Below are 22,004 nucleotides of genomic sequence, written 5' to 3' on the forward strand. Positions count from 1 at the left end.
ATACAGGATACTGGTTGATCACGTGATCATTGCTGTTGTGGTCAACCACGTTTTCTGTGTAACAGTGACGATTGAGTGACTTTATAAAGGAGATAAACTGGTGACTGTTATGAATATGGAAAGCACCTTGATGGAAGGTACGGTAACTCACCCCTGTGTTAAACTAAATTTGCAGTGACTTGCGTATGCACACATTCAAAGGCGTAGGAACGATTTTCAGGGTGGGGGGGGCCAAAGATAGCCATGACCAGTTAACCATAAACCCATTCAGACACACAGGGTCCCATTGATACGGCTCCTCTGTACCCAGTTCATACGTACGTTTATGTAAAGGTGTTGTGGGGTGTGTTATCACTAGCTAACAGCCCTACACCTATACTGCATAGCTATCTCTTCACTCCCTACACCCGCCGCTATGCTCCACTACACCTACTGCATGTGTTTGATGTATCTATGTATCACATGAGAAATCATGGTCACGTCAAGGTCTTTTCTTTATGCGAGCTTTACGTACTTCACACTACAAGGATTACAGCATTAATAGTTGTTATAGAACTTTGCGTGGGCGAGATCAAAGGAAAAAGTGTACTTTAAATTTCATAAAGTACACTCTCAGCCGGCCAACTGCTTCATCGACCACAAAGAGTGCTTTATTGCACCACAAAGAGTGCTTTATTGCACCACAAAGAGTGCTTTATTGCACCGCAAAGAGTGCTTTATTGCACCGCAAAGAGCGCTTTATTCGTTCAATAAAGCACTCTTTGTGGGCAATAAAGCACAGTTGCCCACGTGCCTTAGTGTAGGCTAATAGCCTACGGAGCTCGCGCCAGTACGACTAATCACCCAAGCCGGTGAAGGCTGATAGCCTCGCCGCGCTGAGTGATCAATCACCCCAGCCAATACGAGTTCCACCACTGGATTGCTTTTATAGACATACCTAAATGCTTTGATGATGGGTGGGAGAAGGTAACGTTACTGTTACGTTTGTTAATGTAAACGGACAAGTCCTGGAGATATCACGGAAATACTTCACCATGTGACTCACAATAGAATCGATTGTGGGTTGCGAGCAAAACCTGCCAAAAGACGCGATGAATGTCTACTATGCCAAACTATGGTGAAATACGCGTGAGTTACTTTGTTAAACTAGTTTGTGTGCGTTCAGGCTGCTAATAGTTCGTGCAACGCTTGTTAATTACGAGTCCTAGTGTATGGTGAAGCTACACGACTAGAAAGTTCCATAAATCATTTAAAGCATAGCCTTGCTCGTGCTATATGAAAAATAAAGTACTCGGCCGAGCGCCTCGTACTTTATTTTTCATATAGCACTCACGGCTATGCTTTAACATATACTTATCGGCAAAGTGAAACATCGTTACCTCTAAGGAACTATGGGCTGGGATGTCTGTTCTAGCAGGTGCTCCCAAACTGAGTGTAGATCAGGTGAATGCTACACTGCATTGGTTGGCCACTTTGATATTCCACATCCTTGTTTGTTTCTCTTCATAAATCAACTTCACCACAAAGTCTTAATAATGTCTGGTTGATTCGTTGGTAGTCAGCAATAGTAGTCAGCAATAGTGTTTCACCAATGATAATCGGTTCAATAATCTTAATCTGGCCGATATTGGCTACTAGCTGATTAATCGGTTTTGATTAAATCAAGGCCAGTGTTAATCTCCACTGTGGAGGCTAGACATAAGTTATTTGGCATTTTAATCAAGTTATGTGTTAATGGTTTAGCAGTGACTACAAGCCATGCCCATAATAAACTGTCAGGGTTTAGGCCATGCCCAACAATAAACAAACTGAGGTTTTTAGGTTTCTATGTAGTACCAGCCACTTGTCTCAACTGTATAGCAGTAGTAAAATGTACTTAAAACCTGTTTACCATGAGTAACTTTTACTTGTGGTATCAAGACACACGGTAGTGTGTCGTGCGGCCCAAGAAGCCGGCGCGCCACACCGTGAGTATATTGACAGGAAGAACGAAAACGTCATTTTCACACCTTTGTATCTCGGTGATCACTTATCTGATTGGAACCAAATTTGCTACACAGTTGCCCGCCAGCCAAGGGAGTCTACATTCCAAATTTGAAGGAAATCGCTCCAGCCATTTCCGAGATACGAGCTGCCAAAGTTTCGTTTTTTTTTCTTCGTTTTTTTTTCTTCTTCGTCTTTTCGCACACTTGCAAAAATTGCTATAACAAGCAAACGCGTACTCCGATCGCCTTGAAATTTGGCACACAGAAAGGGAGTCCAAAGGCGAATCCTAGCATCAAATTTGGTACAAATCCGATGAATGGTTCAGGAGTTATGATCGATTATTCGCGTAAAACAAGATCGATTTGTTGTCACGCCTACAGGGTAAACCGCTTCATGGAATGAGTTGAAAATTGCTATGTAGATGGAGTAACCATCGTAGGAGTGCCTTTTGGTGGTTTGAAGGAATCGAGATAAAAGACCACGGAGATATGACACAAAACCCAACCTGTGTCACAATTACGCGATCGATTTTTATGAATAAAAAAGTATTAGTTTTCACGCCTACTAGGCAAACCGCTTAGAGCAATGAGCTGAAAATCGGTGTATAGCTGGAATAATCTTCATAGAAAGTCCTTGCAGTAGTACAGAAGAATCGGATTACAAACCACTGAGTTATGATTCGAAAGCCAACTCCGTGTAGCAAATGCGAGATCGAGATACTCTAATAGAACAGTCACCCTAATAGAGCATTCGGCTAATTTATTTACTCCATTATAGAATTTTATTACATCACAAGTTATTCTGTAGGGAGTTCAGCTGCAAACAGTTAATCTTATAGACAGTTCAGCAAGAAGACAGTCACCATGTGGAGAGTTAAGCAAATATACCACTATAGAGATTCAGAACATTACAAGTCACACTGAAGAAAGTTCAGCTATAAACAAGTCATGCACTGTGTAGAGAATTCAGCTACAATTAAGTCACTCTCTAGAGAATTCAGTTACACAGAATTCTGCTACACACAAGTCACTGTGGAGAGAGTTCAGCTACAAACAAATTACCCTTTAGAGTGATCAGCTACAAACAAAACACTTTGCAGGGTGTTCAACTGCGACAAATCAATTACCTTTAGAGCGATCAGCAATGAACAAATCAACACAAATCTACCTGTAGAGAGATCAGCTAGAAACAAACCACCCTGAAGAGAGTTCAGCTACAAAAAAATCACCCTGTAGAGACATCAGCTAGAAACTAGACACAATGTAAGGAGTTCAGCTACAAGCAATCACCCTGTAGAGAGTTCAGCTAAAACAAATCAACCTGCAGAGAGATCAGCTACAAACAAATCACCTTATAGAGAGTTCAGCTACAAACAGATTACCTGTAGAGAGATCGGCTACAAACAAATCAACCAGCAGAGAGATCAGCTATATACACACAAATCAACTTGTAGAGAGATCAGCTACAAACAAATCACCCTGTAGAGAGATCAGCTAGAAACTACACACAATGTAAGGAGTTCAGCTACAAACAAATCACCCTGTAGAGAGATCAGCTACAAACTAGACACAAAGTAAGGAGTTCAGCTACAAGCAAATTACCCTGTAGAGAGTTCATCTACAAACAAATCAACCTGTAGAGCAATCAGCTAGAAACAAATCACCCTGAAGAGAGGTCAGCTACAAAAAATCACCCTGTAGAGAGATCAGCTAGAAACAAATCACCCTGAAGAGAGGTCAGCTACAAAAAAATCACCATGTAGAGAGATCAGCTACAAACAAATTGCCCTGTAGAGAGATCGGCTACAAACAAATCAGCCTGTAGAGAGTTCAGCTAAAACAAATCAACCTGCAGGGAGATCAACTACAAACAAATCACCTTATAGAGAGTTCAGCTACAAACAAATTACCCTATAGAGAGATCGGCTACAAACAAATCAACCTGCAGAGAGATCAGCTACACACAAATCAACTTGTAGAGAGATCAATTACAAACAAATCACCCTGTAGAGAGATCAGCTAGAAACTACACACAATGTAAGGAGTTCAGCTACAAATAAATCACCTTATAGAGAGTTCAGCTACAAACAAATCACTCTGTAGAGAGATCAGCTAGAAACTGGACACAATGTAAGGAGTTCAGCTACAAGCAAATCACCCTTTAGTGAGTTCAGCTACAAACAAATCAACCTGCAGTGAGATCACCTACAAAAAAGCACCTTGTACAGAGTTCAACTACAAACAAATTACCCTGTAGAGAGATCAGCTACAAACAAATCAACCAGTAGAAAGATCAGCTACACACAAATCAACTTGTAGAGAGATCAGCTACAAACAAATCACCCTGTAGAGAGATCAGCTAGAAACTAGTCACAATGTAAGGAGTTCAGCTACAAGTAAATCACCCTGTAGAGAGTTCAGCTAAAACAAATCAACCTGCAGAGAGATCAGCTACAAATAAATCACTTTATAGACAGTTCAGCTACAAACAAATTACCTTGTAGAGAGATCGGCTGCAAATTAATCAACCTGCAGAGAGATCAGCTACACACAAATCAACTTGTAGAGAGATCAGCTACAAACAAATCACCCTGTAGAGAGATCAGCTAGAAACTAGATACAATGCAAGGAGTTCAGCTACAAGCAAAATCACCCTTTAGTGAGTTCAGCTACAAACAAATCAACCTGCAGTGAGATCACCCACAAAAACGCACTTGTACAGAGTTCAGTTACAAACAAATCACCCTGTAGAGAGATCAGGTAGAAGAATTCACCTTGTAGAGAGTTCATTTACAAAGAAACCATCATATAGAGAGTTCAGCTACAAAGAAATTACCCCGTAGAGAGTTCAGCTAGAAGAAGTCACCTTGTAAAGAGTTTAGCTACAAAGAAACCATCATGTACAGAGTTCAGCTACAAAGAAACCACCTGTACAGAATTCAACTACAAACAAATCACCCTGTATAGAGATCAGCTAGAAGAAGTTACCTTGTAGATAGTTCAGCTACAACAATTCACCCTGTAGAAAGATCATGCTAGAAGAAGTCACCTTGTAGAGTGTTCAGTTACAAAGAAACCATCATGTAGAGAGTTCAGCTGCAAACAAATCACTCTGTAGAGAGTTCAGCTACAAAGAAACCGCCATGTAGAGAGTTCAGCCTCATACAAACCACCTAGTAGAGAATTCAACTACAACAAATCACCCTGTAGAGAAGAAGTTACCTTGTAGAGAGTTCAGCTACAAAGAAACCACCATGTAGAGAGTTTAGCTGCAAACAATTCACCTGTAGAGAGTTCAGCTAGAAACAAATCACCCCGTAGAGAGATCAACTGGACGAAGTCACCTTGTAGAGAGTTCAGCTACAAAGAAACCATCATGTAGAGAGTTCAGCTGCAAACAAATCACCCTGCAGAGAGTTCAGCTACAAAAAAATCACCCTGTAGAGAGTTCAGCTAGACGAAGTCACCTTATAGAGAGTTCAGCTACAAAGAAACCATCATGTAGAGAGTTCGGCTATAAAGACACCACCATGTAGAGAGTTTAGCTGCAAACAAATCACCTGTTACAGAGAGTTCAGCTACAAAGAAACCATCCTGTATATAGTTCAGCTACATTTCAAGTCACCCAGTAGAGAGATCAGCTGCAAAAAAAATCCTGTGGGGAATAATGAGCATGTAATAAATATATGTATATAATTTGTATAATTACTAATAAAATCAAAAATAATGGAAGTATTAAAATTCTTCTTTAAGTTCTTTTCTTCTTCCTGTGGTAAAGAAAAAAACACATGGGTTAAAAAAGCCCCAAAGCCAGCCATAGGCCGGCTTTGCAGTATACAAATACAAAAAGAAGTGATATCTAATCAAAAACAGCCAAGCTGTAAAAAAAGGTGCAGCCCCCATAAAGGCCATGGTGAAAAAAGATGTGAAATCCAAGGTGGCGGCCAAGAAATGGCTGTGATGGTAGGTTAATGGTTACATTTTAATAACGGCAATTCAGGTGAATTTTGTGCCGCTTGGTCTTGGCACCAAATTCACCTGAATTGTTGTTATTAAAATGTAACCATTAACCTACCATCACAGCCATTTCTTGGCCGCCACCTTGGATTTCACATCTTTTTTCACCATGGCCTTTATGGGGGCCGCACCTTTTTTTACAGCTTGGCTGTTTTTGATTAGATACATCTAACTTTACATTTTAGCCTAGAATGAGCTGTATATCAATGGTTATGTCACTAATATGAGCCATTTAATAATGATGAGGATGAGTGTTAGTGTTATTAGTGTATATCGGATCGGTTATCGGTATCGGCTAATTCTGTTGCTTAATATCGGTTATCGGAATAATCGGCTAATTTGGATATCGGTGCAACACTAGTCAGCAACTCCCATACACTCGTGCACTACAGTGTGACTGCCCTCTTAGACTTAGATCTGTTACCACCCTCAATTTGAGTTCAATCTTTCCCACATCACGGACATGACACTCTTTCTACTGTTCAAACTTCTCACTGCATGGGATCCAGGAAATATTTGATCAACAGGTATCATGTGCAAGCAGAACAGAAATAAAATTACAGGTGCTTTTGTGTTTAATACAGTGCCTCGTACAGTACAATGAATGGCTTGATTGCGGTGGACCAGGGGCGGATACAGGGGGGGTCAAAGGGGCCTCTTGACCTCCCCTCCAAAATTTTTAGTATACCAAGATCGAGATACTCTAATAGAGCAGTCACTCTAATAAAGCAGTCACAGTATTAGAATAGTGTGTAGTGAGCTATGTTAGGATTTTTATGTACTTTATCAGCTATAAATGCATGGTTGGTGAGGTGGGCAGCTATTGTCAGCTGGCTGTGGCCTTTTTAAAATTATTTTTGGTCTCACCATATCAAACCAGAGACAATGTAGTGCCTCAGTTCATTTTTGACCCCCCTTTCTATAAGTCTGGATCCGCCCCTGCGGTGGACTGGTGATGCCACACCCCAGAGTGCTTTTGTGTGATGGTTGTATGGCTTCTCGTATGGAGGTATGCATTTCTGTGCGTGTATATAACTTTGGCTGATTGGCTACTAGTACTTGGCCCAAAAAGTGGGGGGCCAAACATGCTTTTGAAATAGTGTGGGGGCCCGCCCCCCCCCCTGGCCCCCGGTTCCGATGCCCTTGGACACATTCATAGTGATGAGTAGTCTGGCGGCGCCCTCCCCATCGCATAGAGTAAGGGCGGGCGCCGCCAGACTAAGTGATGAGCAAGTGAATCACTATGATGAGCACGACTGAATCTCTGCTTTGTGCTGTTGCAGTTTCACCGTAAATTCTTACCGGTGAAACAACATAACCAAATGGTTAGGACAGTGGCTTGTATGCCCCATGATGCTGGCCGGTTCATGCTGTTGCAGTTTCTTGCACTACTTACCATGACTATAACTGGTTATTATGGAACTTTGAGACAGTTTCTATCCGTGTTAACCTCCTGCAAGTTACTAGTCTTGTCCAAGGTGGATTTGCCCGCAAATACTCAAGTGCTTAGGATACTTTCCCCAGCAGATTCAAGCCTAATAGAGTTCTATATGACATGCTTAATATAATGCTGCAGAAATGTTTATTTGATATCTAGCTTTTATTTCTCTTGTAATGCTGTGTACCACTTGACACTAAACAAGACTATGGGACTGGCCATAATTGACGCAGTAAGATACATGAATTATAGTTAAGCTTTTTCATTGTACCAGTGATAGACATGATGTCATGCACTCATCCAGTATTTTCTATAACACAAACTGAGTACGTATGCAACAAAATTTAATATTTTATCTTCAAATGTTTAGTAAAACACTTGTTCGTATTCTTCCTATTGTGTTGTGTGTATTGTCCAATCTTATATCAATTGCTTTATTTTACAGATTATTAAAACAAGATGCCACAGAACTTGCCAGCTTGAGCAATCTTAGTGTAAGTGTATTTTGTTTGTGATCTTACAATAGACCATATGCAATCTTGGGGGCATGGTTTTGTAGTATTGATGCAAGAATATTATAGGGATGGGCAATTATCCAATTATCATGATATTTAGTTGGCAATCGTCTAATTTTCATTAACTAGTGATAATTTAAAATTGGCAATTATCACATAATAATCGATCATCTTAAATATTTTTGCCGTTTAGTTGAATATTTTAGGGTTTTTTGTTACAGTACAGTGGTTAAATGTACAATAATTGTGAGAATGGCTCATGACAATAATCGTACGACAGAAATGTCAATACCCTCCCATCCCTAGAATACTATAGTCAAACTTCTCAGATGTTCCCTTAAGGTATTTTATAGCTACAAATACAGATTATTGTACACAAGTTAGTACTAATATAATTCCCTACCCCAGGAATTAATAAACCCAGGACCAAAGACCTGCAGGGATCTAGAAATTTTATATGTTTCCTAGTGTTTATGCATTCTATTGTATTAGATGCCTCTGCAAGTCACAGTGTCTCATCTTACATAGTCATAGCACTTCTGCACCATGCATCACATGACGTCTATCATCAGGTCTGGACTGGCTGCTCACTGGTTACAGCTGGCTTTCTGTATGACAAGTACACTAGTATTGCTTAACTGGAGAAATTTTGTGTAACAACTTTTCCAGGAAACATTTTCAGTGAAAGGGTGACTGCTGGCAAGAGCTGCTGGTTACACAAGCAGTTTGACAAAATTATAATAGCCTTGTGTGCTTCATGTGGTGCATGAGAAGTTTAACTTCTAGTATTTATTAATATTAATGGTGCGTATGGTACCTGGAGGTGTGAAAATGAGCACCCATCAGAATGGCCTATGCTAAGCAGTCCAAACCCTCTTTCAGTGTAGGCATTAAATGCTAGGGATTGTGTGAGGCACCATGATATAGAATAAGTGATTTGGCCATGCAAGATGGAATGCTGTGACTTGTAGAGGTAACAGGCATGAATGTGAAGTACCAATTGAGTTCTTCATTTCCAGGTCCACTGCTTATACCACCTCATATTATTTACACATTACATATCACAATAATTATTATTGTTTAATTTATTGTTAGCATTTATATTCCAGGAAGTGAGAAGTCTGTGTGATAGATGATGATGGCCTATTAGTCAGTCCACTCGCTTCAGCACTGATAAGCCCCCTGCCTATATAATGATGAAGAGCCTTAGATGATCTGTAGATGTTTTTATACCAAGAAGCTTAAGACGGCAATCAATCTGCAGCAATTGGTGACTTAATTATGAATTAGCCAATTACGACACGAAACTGACAATTCCTTTGTAGCATATCTAAGTGTGTAATAAATGTGTTTATGTATAATGTACTGTAATGATACAATGCAAGTAGTGAAAAAACATAATGAAGTGTCCATTTATATGTTGGTATTTTTCTTCACTTGTATTGTACAGAAGTGTTTGTGGAGCCATCTAGGGACTTGCAATCGTCATTTGCAACACACACTTGAATGTTGCAATAATATTTACACAGTCAGAAGTTTTGTGCTCCAAGTATGAAACTTACACATCTGGTTGATATACATGTACTGATAGTACATTTGATAAGTTTGTCTCACCACTATTATGTTTACTGTGTTGCAAGCCTTGATTATTGCAAGTGCATCATTTTGAAAGAACCATTGCATCACAGCAGTGAGTGTTATGAAGATGATGTTGACTATAGAGCTGAAACAAACATTCTGTATACCAGTGTGTGGCAATGACCATAATACAACAACACATCGAGATTGGGAGAATGGGCTGGAGCACTGTAGCCTTGTGACCTGACCCTTAATCTGTTGTGTGAGATCACATGGCCCTCCAAGATTGGGTCATGGTAAATGTGTACCCCAACATTTATGATAAAGCTCTGGCTGGTACATTTGGTGGTATGCCAATTTACCCCACACCAGATGCCCTATATGATCCCTCCTAACTGATATGCTACAATGCAGCCCATATCCTACTAACCAGCCGTAGTTTGGTACTATGGACCTTTGGTGGGATAAAAAGTTTCCAGCACTGCAAACAATTAGTGATAATGCTGCTCCTTTACTGCCTGCTATAGCATAGAATGATCTAGAACAGAGGCTGCTACATGTGGTACTACCCCAAACCTGTTGATACCTTCTAATGAATACCACAATGCATAGTGATCAAGCTAACCTTACTGTTTGGATATTTACTGAATAGTGCATAGTGTTCAATGCTAGTTCCCATCTATTAATGTTATTATGGCCACCTTCAACTTAACCTTCGATTAAACTTGTAATATGCAACAAGTCTGAACAAGTGATAAAAATATACACAACTCAATCGATATGACAAACAAAAGTTAGTTACAGAATAAGTTAGAATACACACTATTATAAACCAATTGCATCGTGTGTGGTGTTTTCCCATAATCTCCAGAACACCTATATATCAAGATGACAATTGCTAATAATCATAGAAATAAAAGACCACTAAACAGGTTACAGAAATTGGACAATCAAATCAGCAAATGAAGCCAAAATCTCACTAGCCAAATCAACACTATTGCAGAACTTCCCAGAAGCATTATAGGTCACTCTGAAACCACACTAATTTTCCAGTGACATTGTAAGGCAGAAAAGCGACAATCTACATCATTCTTACAATAGCACTGAATGAACTAAGCAAATGACAATGCTCGATTGATGATTTGATATCCATATGGTACAGTATATACACAGCTGACAATAGACTTACCTCAGCAGTATGCACATGACTCCAATGAATAAACATCTGTGTGCCACTAGCACCTATTATAAGAGGAACATTCGTCAGTAAGTCAAGTCACTAGGTCTAAGTCCTTGTAGGTTAGGTAATCCTAAGGCTGTAGCACATGTTGCTGTCAGACCTTCAGTGCTGGTCACTGTAAAGCGCTAATAATAATAATAATAATAAATAATAATAATAATCACTTGTGACAACAGTTGCTGGTCTTAACTAAAAATCAACACAATAAATTATGAAAGTGATTTGTGATGTGTCTGTTGTTGGAAACTTTAAATATGGGACTAGTGTTGCGAACTGGTATGGAAAAACATGTTACTAACCAGTATTGTCTAGGTCAAGCCAATTATTGGGTAAGAAGCCTTTAAACCGATTTTGCCCACCCATTTTGTGTTAACATCACAACATAACCTCTAAGCATGTGTAAATATGTGATTGTAATAGCTGTTATTGTAAGGCAGGATGTTGATGGTCACTTTGGTACCACCCTTAAGCTTCCAGAAGGCTTCCAAAAGGCACATGTTTAGTGCCATAATGTCTGCTAATTTACAATCAGACAATAACGGGTCAATATCCAATTATTCACCTTCCAATAACCGGTTTTAGTAAACTCTGCAGGTTCACAGCACTAGGACACCTTCTAATGATTGATGGTACACACCATAGACACTTCTTAACATTTCATCGCAATGGATAATGGATATCCTACCATGTTTAATATAATAGATGATAGTAACAAATTATTATTTGTTTTATGTTGTGAATGGATAAATATGTAGCTATCACTCATTTCTACATATGTTAATATACCTTATAGTAGATACTATGTTGCTACATAGAACAAAAAATATTTGACAACTCACAACCAAGGTTATAACAAGTAGCTCCACTAATGACTGCACCAAATTAAAACAGTAAATGCACGTTCCTCACTATTTTTATATTAGTAGTGCAAATATATCCATTTGATGAATCACTGTGTTTCAGGGGCATAGCTATACCCGGGCCTCCCTGGGCAATCATTACTGGTGCTCAGGTAGCAAGCTCGGTAACGGCTGCACCCATCCAGGTGCACCCGTAATTAATACAGACTAAAAAAATATACACCTTCTATCTCTTTGGAGCATCTTGTAATATTTTTCAACAATAGTATCATAAAAATCAAATATACTTGAATTTACCAAGCTTCCTCTGTCAATTTAGTAAACTTCTATGTAATGCTCAGCACCACATGATTCTATATTGGGGTGGTTGAAAGTCAGAACAATGTGCTATAATTTGGTGAAACTGCTCAGTACTGGACATGTAAAGTAATTGTTAAGGAATAAAAAGGAGGATCGTTGTTTACTCAACTTCTCAATGTTGGTTATGAAGTACGCTAAAATGCTCAGTGTGTGTGAGTAGAAAAGACAGAAGAGTGAAGACAAAGTACAATATTGGGGCTGGAGGCTAAGTTAATCCATCTAAGCTTCTGTACTATTTGTGCAGTAGTATCTAACCCTTAAACCGGCAGAAAACTGCATGTTTACACAATATGGACATGCATGGCGACACTAGGTGGGGTAACTTAATTCTTACAGCCTACAAATACACATAGATTAAAAGTGTGTTTACTGGGCTACTTGGAGAAGGTTAAATGAACACTGTAACTACAGTGGCTTACTTGTTATGAAGCAGTGAACAGCGACGAGTCATGTCTCCGTGTTTCTAAATTCTTGTCTCATGTTTAATTTCGATTGTGGGTTTACTCATATGAGTCATATATGGCCTGATGCAGAATTTCATGAAGAGCGGAATGAAAGTTGTTGCAAAGCGATAGGATCAACTACCATCGAGTTATCAACCATTGTATAAAGGTATGTAAAGGGTTTGCGTGTTTCCTTACTGAAAAGTTATTTTCACGACTAGTTTTGGCTTCACCATTTAGTGTTAGGGTAAAACCCTAGGTATCATTTTGATCCTTGCTACATCATGAGTAGAATGACATAAATTGCATAGCCATAGGAGGGAAGAAAGCTTCGAAAGTTACAGCGCTTTGTGCAAAGCATGTGTATTTATTAAGTGTAAATCCAGTTTTCTGGATGATGCGGGTTTAAGGGCTAAGCTGTACAAACAGCAGTGTAGTGGCTAGCTAGGCTTTAAAGCAAATCTGTAATGAAGAGTCCACAGAGATGAGCTCGCATTGCTTGTTAAAGGGGACAGCCAGATCTTGTGCCCGGGTAATTCAGAAAGCTAGCTACACCCCGGTGTGTTTTGCAACATATCTCTACACAGTGACATAGCTAACAATGGCTATAGGCGAGGAAAAAAACTTGGACTATTTGCCAAATTCACCTACGTTTTACACTGCCTAAGTCATCTACTGTACAGTAGCTTTCAGATCTTCCCCTCTAGGATTGTGATGACCAACAGTTTAGGCCTTGCTTAAAGGGTGGTACAAATGTGAATGTATGTTGGTGGTGGGGTAGGGGGCTTAAATCAATCTCCTTACTGAGGACACTGTATTTGTTGTTATAGACTATGCGCAATCTAGAGCATAGTCTCATACATCCCTGAGAGCAAGAAATTCTATACTGGGAAAATTTTAAATGCTCATACTCTTGATGAAAGGAACATCCAAGAAGTTACTATAGTATTCTTGCAAGACATTCTGGTTACAGATTGCACACGATCAATACTACAAAACCATGCCCCCAAGATTGCATATGGTCTATTGTAAGATCACAAACAAAATACACTTACACTAAGATTGCTCAAGCTGGCAAGTTCTGTGGCATCTTGTTTTAATAATCTGTAAAATAAAGCAATTGATATAAGATTGACAATACACACAACACAATAGGGAGAATACGAACAAATATTTTACTAAACATTTGAAGATAAAATATTAAATTTTGTTGCATACGTACTCAGTTTGTGTTATAGAAAATACTGGATGAGTGCATGACATCATGTCTATCACTGGTACAATGAAAAAAGCTAAACTATAATTCATGTATCTTACTGCGTCAATTATGGCCGGTCCCATAGTCTTGTTTAGTGTCCGGGAGTACACAGCATTACAAGAGAAATAAAAGCTAGATATCAAATGAACAATTCTGCAGCATTATATTAAGCATGTCATATAAAGCTCTATTAGGCTTGAATCTGCTGGGGAAAGTATCCTAAGCACTTGAGTATGTGTGGGCAAATCCACCTTGGACAAGACTAGTAACTTGCAGGAGGTTAACACGGATAGAAACTGTCTCAAAGTTCCATAATAACCAGTTATAGTCATGGTAAGTAGTGCAAGAAACTGCAACAGCATGAACCGGCCAGCATCATGGGGTATACAAGCCACTGTCCTAACCTAGTCTGGCGCTGCCGACCCTTTTATGCCGCTTGCTTTTTGATTAGTAGGGCAGCGCTCGCTGTAAAAGGGTCTGGTCACAACCGCATACTAAACTTGTGCAGCTGGAATTAATTAACATCCGAATCACGTGGGTTTTGTCATGGTAACGCTATAGAATTATGGCTTCGAACCTCGCTTCAAGTTTGACAGCACTGTCAGAGGCGTACCTCTTGTAGCCAACTTCTGTATACAGTTGATAACAGCGCACTCCGTCCTCTTCCAAGTAAGACCATGCATAGTTACCGTAGATACGATACCCTCCGGGCAATAGTATCCATGGTTCAGCTCTTTACGCACTGAATGTTCAGTTTAATCACAAATGCTGCAATTTGATTGGTGCTGCCACTATATGGCAGCGTACACAAGTTTAGTATGCGATTGTGACCAGACCCCTTTTACAGCGAGCGAGCGCCGCCCAACTAATCATAAAGCAAGCGGCTAAAAGGGTCGGCAGCGCCAGACTAGTCCTAACCATTTGGTTATGTTGTTTCACCGGTAAGAATTTACGGTGAAACTGCAACAGCACAAAGCAGAGGTTCAGTCGTGCTCATCATAGTTCAAATCTCAACCTCGACCCGGCTTGCCCCATGTGTACCAGTGAGCTTACAGTTTAAATATGTATGACATTGTCAGGCGCATTGGTAACCACCTGGTAGCAATGCCATACATTATGTTCAGTATAAGTTACGCTCGAGACAAAAATTAATAGTGATTCACTCGCTCATCACTATGAATGTGTGCATACACAAGTCACTGCAAATTTAGTTGTGAGTTGCCGTACCTTCCATCAAGGTGCTTTCCATATTCATAACAGTCACCAGTTTATCTCCTTTATAAAGTCACTCACTCGTCATTGTTAGCTACGCAGAAAACGTGGTTGACCACAACAGCAATGTGCGGTGATCACGTGATTAGCCAGTTTCCTGTATTAGGTAACTTTGTGGTTGAGCAAGTCTGTACATAACGAGATTGCTTTTCATACACCCGCATGGAATTTCATTATTGGTATTTCAGATCGAAATACTCTAATAGAGCAGTCACTTTTACTCTAATAGAGCAATCAGCTATACTCTAATGGAAAAATCACTTGTTATAGATTAGTAAGGTATTTATGCAAGAGTAATCAATGTAGATCTCACTGTTTTTGGCAGAAATCTTCATGTTTGGGATGTGTGTTGTGCTTTTGGAAAATAATGAATAATGATTAATAACCGCCCGCATCAAATTTTCAAAATTTTGAGCGAGAAACTGGCAATCAAGTTTCATTGGCCTAAACTCCACCTCTGGCACAGGTATAAGATCTGGGTGGGGATGATATAATAGAAGTCACTAAAATACTCTAATACAACAGTCACTCAAATGCTCTAACAAAAACAGTGACTCAAATACTCTAATCATGCATGGTTAAAGCGTTCAAACAAGACCAAGCTGAACAAGCGATAAATAATTCAGCTGGTAAAGCACCTCCCTTAAGTTGTTGCAGTTACTACTGTGTAGGGTGTGGGGCCACAGGCATAACTTTCTTTTTCATTTTGTCTACCTTTTTGGTGCATAGCTCAGTACTTATTCTAACTTAACTTTTTGCTAATAGTAAGTTCATAGCTTGCTCACAGCATACAGACTGTTGGAAAAGTATACAGTAGCACACTTGATAGCTAGGGCAGGCATGCATGGGCCAGCCAATTGGGTGCATGTACGTTTGTCTGTGTGTTCTATTAGAGTAAGTACCTTCTCTTTGTAACTCCAATTCTTTGTGATGTGATGAAGTGTGTACCTGTGTATTAAGTTAATTTTGCTCAAACCCCTTGCAGAATAGCTAAAAGTGCTTTAAATACTGTTGACCACGTTATTACATGCAGTGCCTGCATGATAGGATAGCACCACATAATTTGCACATGTCTTGATAATATTAGTTTAGCTTACATGCAATTCTGTTGTTTAGTTAACTCCATGTTCGCATCACTTTAACTATTAGGCTTGCATGATGTTGAAATAAGTTCATGAGCATGCTACTCATGATCAGTTTAGGACATGCTTCTTTCCTAAAGCACTGATTCATGTTATTGTGGTTAATGTGAAAATGTGCACGTAGGGCAGGTACCATGAGTATACAGGCACAGGCAGGCCAATTGGTTTGTCTATTTGTTTGTCTCATGCACACATTAAGTGCCTTCTCTTTGTAACTCCAATTCTTGTGATGTTAATGCCTAAATTATAGCCAGGAAGTATGTACTTGTGTATTAAGTTAATTTTGCTCAATCCTTCAGTTGCTTGCAGTATAGCTACAAGTGCTTTAAACACGGTTGACCACCTACGTTATTACAGTAGAATAGCACCACATAATTTGCACATGTCTTAATAATTATTGGTTAGCTTACATGCAATTCTGCTGTTTAGTTAACCCCATGTTCACATTATTAGGCTTGCTAATGTGAAAATGTGAAATGGTCCTGCACATAGGGCAGGTACCTATGCTAGTACATTATAACTTTGTTTTCCCAATAATTCCATGTACTGCTATGTCAGATGTAGTGTACCACATCAAAAATTTGCAAAAAGAAAAAAAAAGGAGTAAGAACTTAAATTTAAATGTATGCAAAGTTCAATTGAGCATGACTTAGTATACAGTTCAACATGTGAATCACAATTGGCTATATTGCATTCTAGAATTATAAGAGTTTGGGTGGATATTTTCCAATGGTTTAGACTCAGGCTAGTACATATACTTGAGAAAATTGATAATGCTATAGAACTTTTAATAGTTGTGTTACTGTGTGTCACATCTCAATCCTTTCACAGTCCTCTAAGTTGTACATTGCAATTAAGCAGTAACCTATAAATATCAAATAGCTAGATAGTACAAGCACATGCATGTATTGCAGCACAATTGCTGAAATTATCAAGTCCAATTGCAAGCTGTTGGAACCAAGAAATGTACACATGCACTTTAGAGAAGGAACACAAAGCTATGCATTTTTTTTTTCACCCATAACCCTGGTAAAAAATCTAATGGAACAATTGCAAAATGGTCAGTGTAGATTGACAATTAGCTGACCACAGGTCAGTGCAATTTATAGTGGTTTTATATAGCATCAAGTAGCTACAGAATACCTATTGTAACCTATATAGGTAAAAGCCTGAGTGGTACATATAGACCCTTTGCAGGTAAGGCCACTCCAAATAAATTCTCGTCCACCGCCCGCATCTGGTTACTGTCAACTCTAAATATTCCATTGTTCCATATTCCTCTGTTATTTCCCGGTTATTCTTGCATACTGACAGGCTCACGTGTCAGCAGTGCTATCAAAGTCAGCATTAACTTCACGTTTGTGCTATTTTTGCAATTTAAAAAGGAAGAAACAAGCTTAGCATGCTTTTATGCAGCTTTTTATGGTTGTGCCAGGCAAATGCTGACTTGAAAAGCTGCCAATCTATAATGAAATAATAGAAACGGACCGCCCACCCGCATGCAAATATGCTTGAGTCCAGGACAGGAAACAGAGAATTTATTTGGAGTGGCCTAAGCTGCTGCCATAGCAACATCCGCCATCTTGGAATACAACCCGTTTTGCAACCCTGATAGCGTTGCTTTCTATAAGAGTAAAACAATACTCAGGAAGTAGAGTTGCTTCTTCTGCATTCCACAGCAAAGGTTGACCAGTATGCTCTCCCTTACACTATCAGGGTTGCAAAATGGGTTGTACTTGCTATACCGCAGCAGCTCACCTGCAAAGGGTCTATAAGAGTGTTTATAGACACAGACAGGGGTGTATCCAGGATTTTTTCAAAGTTGTTTCCAAATTTGGTAGTGAGTTATAGGTGCAGGGGTCTGGGGATGTAGCTGCACCCCCAGCTGCTGACAGATTATGGACATTAAAATTCTTCAAAATTTGATTTGGATACCATAAACTATTTTCAATATTATGAGGTTACTTGAAGATTTTTATTGATTTTCTGCAGATCCAGTCAGACCTTTTAAATGGCATGCTCATTCATAAGAGATTAGTCTACTAGCTGCCTGAAGCCTGAACCTAAACTGCTGTTGCAAGCAGTTAAGGATATTTCAGTAATTTTGATTCTTATTAACTTTGTATAATATACTGTTGCATGCCAAATTACAATGTGCAAGTAATTTCTATTATCAATGAAGAGTAATTATTGTGCCAATCTATTCTAAATGGCTAGTGTTTGTAGTGATGTTGTTCATGGTAGCTATTATACAGAAATATATGTATATTATTATGCCAACTTACAAATCTGTAGTTATGATCTAGCATAAGATTTTGCAAGGAATTGAAAAGCAGCAATTAAGAAGGTCTTGTAGGAGAGCTGTCTATAACCTAAGGAATTCCAGACTAGCCATGGGACAACAAACATCAACTTCGAGGGAGTTCTCTGTCACAACTATTATACATGACCTGAGCTTCTTCTGAAATAAAAAACAGTGTGATCAAACTACCTTATTACACCATAGTGGGTAAGCATTTCTAGTCTGTGAATTCTACTTCCAGGTTCATAAATATATAACCAAATATTAGTCATGTGAAATAAGAGTTGCTAACGTACCATATAATGGAGAGGACTAATGGTTAACGTGAGTCTATATCATACATTAAATAGCAACCAAACATCCACACTTTGCTCTACATGCAGTTGAAAAAGTAGCCTTTTAGCCACTGTTACTATATAGGCAATACTTCTTAAATTTGTCCATCATGTGCATGTTTACATGAAATTATTGCCAGCAAAGCCAGCCTATATTGATGAAATTATCATGACTTTTGCTGGCTATTGTGAGTACTCTCTGTATAACATTAACAATTCAGTACTCACAAATACTAACTACTTTTGAATAATGGTATGTGTGATATAGCTGTATATACCACTTTGACACCTCAGATCAAAGGAAACCACAGGGTTTGCCCTGACCACAGGGTGATATCTAGATATCGCCCTGTGGTTAGGGTGATATCATGATATAGCCCTGACCACAACTGCCTTTGATGCTGAGACAGCTACAAAGCATCAGTTCCCTTTGATTATTTATATAGAGATGCTTAAAGTTTTGCATTGTGGGTTTGAGTTAAACATGTTGGTTTAGTTAGAGGCATTGTTATGAAACAAAAAGAATTGAGTGAGTCAGCATTGCATAGTTCAGTTACAAGACATCACTAAATAATAATTTTTGCAATGTGGGGATTGTTTTTCTAGAGTACACTTCAACTGCATGAAAAGATGCCTCAAACATTCACAACCTTTATGTCTAAGTGTTTATTTTAGCACCTTAGGCTACTTTATTCATCCACAAAGTGGTTATTTGGTTTAAAATGGTATCACTACAACCAGTGAAACCCACAATCATTTCTTTTTTGTGCCCACAATTTAAACCCACAATTGATGGTTGCAAACCTCTGTATAAAAGTAAGGTGATTAATGCAGGTTTGTCTTCCTTCACTTATTAGGTGAGCATACCAGAGTGGTATATATTACTTATACCATGGCCACTCGGGATTTGCCTGATATACATGCCCGCGCCCTCGGGCATATATATCAGGCAAATCCCTTGTGGCCATGGTATAACTATTAAATATTTTACTGTAAATGAGGATAGTTTGGCAGGACTAATAATTGGTAAATTTGGAAAATCGAGAAAATTTGCCAATTTAGCTACTGGTATGGTATTTTCTGTGAGCATATTTGCCAAACTTTTATCCACCAACCTGCTTTACATGCTGATTCGCCAAACTTAAGTCACTATAAACTTTCATCTTTTATGAACATTATACATGGGCAGTTACAGTATATAACAGTATGATACACACTTCATTTTAAAGTACCCATGCATGCATGTAAATGTTCCTTACAGGCAATGTACATAACAAATCATGCAAACTTCACAGCCTTCATGGTGTCATGATCACTTCTTGATGTCATGTGAATTGGATTAAGTACTCAAGTACCAATATTACTATCTGAGCACCAAATCCTTAACAAATACTTGAGTACTAGCATTGGTTTCAGTCAGTCCTATTTTCTATGTTAAAATGCTGTAAGACTGATATAACGCTATTAAGACTGCTACATGAACTATAAAGAATGGGTTGTAACTGACAATATCTGATCTTGAATAAAATTTAGACATAACAGACTAATGCAGCATGAGTGGTTCAGAGGTACTTATAATTTCAATTCTAATTGGTGTAGCTAGGCATCATGCAAGGCAACGTGATTGTGTTTAAATTGTATGACCGTGTTGGATTATAGATGGTGTGACTTGCAAAGGTAGTACAAAGTATACAGGTAAAAAATTGTGAAGAATGTGACGTATGTGAAATTTGAAAAAGTTGGGTCACTGGCTCACTCTTTAATTTTTACAGCTGATTGCACATTGTGCATTGTGGACTACATCTGGCCTGCCTACAAAGGTTGTGTAGTCACACAAACAGTGTTAACAAATTTAACTTCTCAAAAGAAAGGGTAGCAAGTATTCTGTTGATATTTGTGTTCCATCAGAAAACTGAATGGAATATTTACCACATGCACATGTTCAAATACATGTGCAATCGACTTTATACTAACTGCCATTAGCTACATGCATGTACCGAAAATGCACACAAAGGGCAAGAATACAGCAAGAGGCAAGACAAGGGCTGAAAGAGGTATACACATCACAAGTATGATCAACCATGCTGTCAGTGGTGTTACTTTATTAGAATATGTTAGCATTCTTTTCATAACTGTACTGCATCTTTCACATATGTGACCCAGTCTGGAAAAACCGGTCTTATCGCCTATTTAAAAGTATTGAGAAACAACGGTTTTAAGTATTGAGTGTGTTGTAGTTTGCCAATGGTTGAAGCTATGTGTGCCAAATTTTCACATGTTTTACACCAATTCCTTACCTTCCAGAGCATCCACTGTGCAAGTAGCCAACAACTAAGTTTCCCACCATTTTAGATAGTTTTTAAACCGAGGTTGACTGTATCAGGCGAGCTGCAAAAGGGGTGGGAGGCAGGAAGATGGTGTTCAAAAATTGAAAAGGAAGGTGTAGGGATGAATTAGGCCAAGTTTTGGGCCATTCAGGTCTCAAAACTGGCTAAACTGAAAGGAAATTAGGCTGACCAGAGCTCCATTGAGGCCCCACACCGCAAGTATGGATCGCCACTGGGCTTGGGAAAAACAGCCAGCAAAACCAGACCACTCAAGTCTAGCTGATTTTGATAGTGGAATTAGATAGTTTATTCATGTAGCTTTGTGTCCTGGGTGAAAAATCGAATCTGCTGGCATGGGCGATAAGACCAGTTTTCTCAGACTGGGTCACATATCTGCCCTTACACTATATGGAATACACTTAGTACAGCACACTCTAGCACTTCGAACTTTCTATACAAAGTACAATACACATTAAAATGGCATAAAATGTTTGTGTATTTTCACAGTTAACAAATTTTTATTTTTATACATTGAAGAGAGTTCTTGAAAGTCAAACATTCATGCAATTTACAATATGTACTACAAGACTGATGAATAAACATTGAATGTAGCTACAAAAATATTAGGTTCATATGTGATATTTGATAGACACTAGTGAGCGATTTTACACCTACACATGCAGTTGATACTATCTGACTATTCACTTTACAAATAAAATATTTGATAAAAAGTACAGTAGTACCGTTTAGTAGGGTCCTCCTTAAGTGATGAAAATAATGCATGTACCTCTAAAAACCATTGTAGAAATATCACACATAACGAAAATCACTTTTCCAGAATAGCCTTAATCTAATAATTCCAGGTATATATACAGATATCAAATTTATACAAGTTGCCAAAACTTTATTTTTGGTCTGCCTGCCTGACCACA

General features: G+C 38.8%; 2 long non-coding RNA genes across 2 annotated transcripts; one reads left to right on the forward strand and one right to left on the reverse strand.

The window, feature by feature from the left end:
- The first annotated feature begins 11 nt into the window (after positions 1-11).
- On the forward strand, positions 12-9,391 carry LOC136265693 (uncharacterized). The gene is made up of 3 exons (XR_010705688.1): positions 12-137; positions 7,886-7,934; positions 9,065-9,391. It is a non-coding gene; the product is annotated as an uncharacterized lncRNA (long non-coding RNA).
- Positions 9,392-10,252: 861 nt separating this feature from the next.
- On the reverse strand, positions 10,253-15,030 carry LOC136265691 (uncharacterized). The gene is made up of 4 exons (XR_010705687.1): positions 14,922-15,030; positions 13,492-13,540; positions 10,723-10,775; positions 10,253-10,409 (listed from the first exon to the last, which is right to left on the reverse strand). It is a non-coding gene; the product is annotated as an uncharacterized lncRNA (long non-coding RNA).
- Between the last annotated feature and the right edge of the window lie 6,974 nt (positions 15,031-22,004).

The sequence above is a fragment of the Dysidea avara genome, chromosome 9, assembly GCF_963678975.1.
Source record: "Dysidea avara chromosome 9, odDysAvar1.4, whole genome shotgun sequence".
NCBI lineage: Eukaryota > Metazoa > Porifera > Demospongiae > Dictyoceratida > Dysideidae > Dysidea > Dysidea avara.